We start from the raw sequence: 2381 nt of genomic DNA, 5'->3' as shown, positions 1-2381 counted from the left end.
ATGATTTGGCATCAAACGTGCTGACAGTGACAATACCCAGCTTTTGTAGTTTAAAGATCAAGCGGGAATTCTTCTATGTTGTCGATGCATCTCAGAACTTCTACTACGGACTTACTTGTTTATTTTCTATCATTGGACACATTTTTGAAAATATTTTTAAAATACTCAGAAGATGGCTTCTTTCCCAACTGTAATGGCATCTGTCGGTAAAGGGTTATGACATTTTTAGTATGCAAGCAGAATACGAGGTACCAGACGATAGACTTTTTGCGTCATTCTGGCTAGTTGGCATGTAATAGCAATTTACATAACTAGGGATAAAAACATGAAAAGTAGAGTTTTTGCGGGAATTTTGTCAATAAACACACGAAAACGAGACTTTTCATTTTTATACCGAGTTACGTAATGGATTTTATCACATACGCGCGGTGTTCGGATGTCAAAATTACTTCACTAGAAGTTTAATTCAAACATTACACTTCAGGTCTATGTTGTTGTCTCGTTTTCGCTTATGTGATAAAATAGAGTACACACTTGTCATTATCAGTCTCGGCAAGCCTCGACTTCTTCGTGACAAGTGTGTAATATATATTACGTGCTTGAAACATGAAAAGTACGGTTTTCGACTCATGTAGCATGTAATAGTATTTTACATGACTAGGGATAAAAAGATGAAAAGTAGAGTTTTCATGTGAATTTTGTTTGTCCGAGGCGAAGCCGAGGTCAATAAACACACGAAAACGAGACTTTTCACTTTTATCCCGAGTTATGTAATGGATTTTACATGCTAAGGGCGTCGAAAGACGTGCTTCAAACATGAAAAGTACGGTTTTCGACGCATGTAGCATGTAAAAATAAATTACCAAAAGCATAAAAAAACACATCTTAAAGGTTTCGAACCTATAGGATTGCTCCCCGAGGGAATCGAGGGGATAACTATGCGAACAAAATCGGTACCACCTACTTCATTGACGTCTATTGGTGCATCTATTATTGGTGTGCTATTTCCTTCTATTGGTCACCAATAGCAAATAGAACCTATCCCAGAATTTGCTCGCGCGGTTTTCCCCTCGGAGGGAATCTGATTTCTCGTCAGACGTCTTAGACTCAGTGATATCTGCTGTTAACGCAGTTTAGTGAAACTGTACTACCGATGCTGAACGATTGTTCATTTGTTCAGTATAGAGATCAAAGTAACAATCTCTCCCTAATTTAGTGGTCGAATCACTTGTGCAAATCCGCTCAAGCATAAAACTACAACAGTTACCGAAGTAGTCACTGTCCACTGCTCATGCAAAAGTTGAATATCACAAAGGAAATTCACGTCAAGTGACTTGAAAATGTTCTTCTTGTAATGGATCATATTCGGATGGAGAAAGCTTCTATGTAATGTCGAGCTATATGCGTAAGTTCACCATTACAGTCCCTAAAACAGACGATAAAATTAGGTTACTTGATTTGTAGCAAAATTACAAAATTTTATTGCCGATGCTAATCGAACGCTCGTACGATTAGTCTATTTATGAATATTCGCACGCGAAACCAGATAAATGAATCAGTAATCGTAATCGTAATCAGTCCAAAAATTTTAACTGTTGATGCCTTTTACAAAAGGAAAAAATTCGCGCTCGTGCGATCAGTCACTTCGAAATCTTATAAGTGGAAATGGATGACAGTTTTCAACAAGATCTTACATGTTACCAGCTATGTTGAAATTTATTTAACTGAAAAAGGTGAGACTGTGTGTTGCTGTGTCACCGACTGATGTTAGGGAAAATTCTAAAGAATTCTTTATTCTGGACCTCGAGAATCAGCCGTTACTAGCTTACATAGGTCTTATGCAGTCAGTATTCCTAAAAAATGTCTGTTATAACGAAATCCACCCCTTACTGTCTCCATATTTGATTGGGACATTCCAGCTCTGCTATTCGCTTGTGGTATTTTATTGTCAGATGTCTATAAATATTTCAAGAGCTTTTACATGCGGTCAACTGTTGGGTGGAGAATGATTCAAGATGATCGAAAAAAACTCTTACTAATTTCTGTGGTCAATCGGAGGGATTCGTATGAAAACACTAGGTTTTACCATTTCAAAGTTATCATTTGAGTAATCTATGACCAACTGAAAAAGGTTCCACGTTTTCAGCTGAAGGCAGCAGTGGATCCCTTTCTACCTTTTCACTGTTTCAAGTAGTGTACCACTGCATCGAATTTTTAGCAAACTGAAAGACTTAAAGGCTCTAAAAAGATGTACGCGTCTTCCCAAAAAAAACCAATCAATAAAATTAGCTTGAAGTGTGTACGAGACAGTACATCTGATAAATTGAGAGTTTATCAAACCAGTTTCCAATCTTGTCTTCTTACTTCTTATCATGTTATAC

Source organism: Bradysia coprophila, chromosome IV, assembly GCF_014529535.1.
Source record: "Bradysia coprophila strain Holo2 chromosome IV, BU_Bcop_v1, whole genome shotgun sequence".
NCBI classification, from domain to species: Eukaryota; Metazoa; Arthropoda; class Insecta; order Diptera; family Sciaridae; genus Bradysia; species Bradysia coprophila.
The sequence above is the reverse complement of the archived record's forward strand: the minus strand, read 5'-3'. Positions refer to the sequence as shown.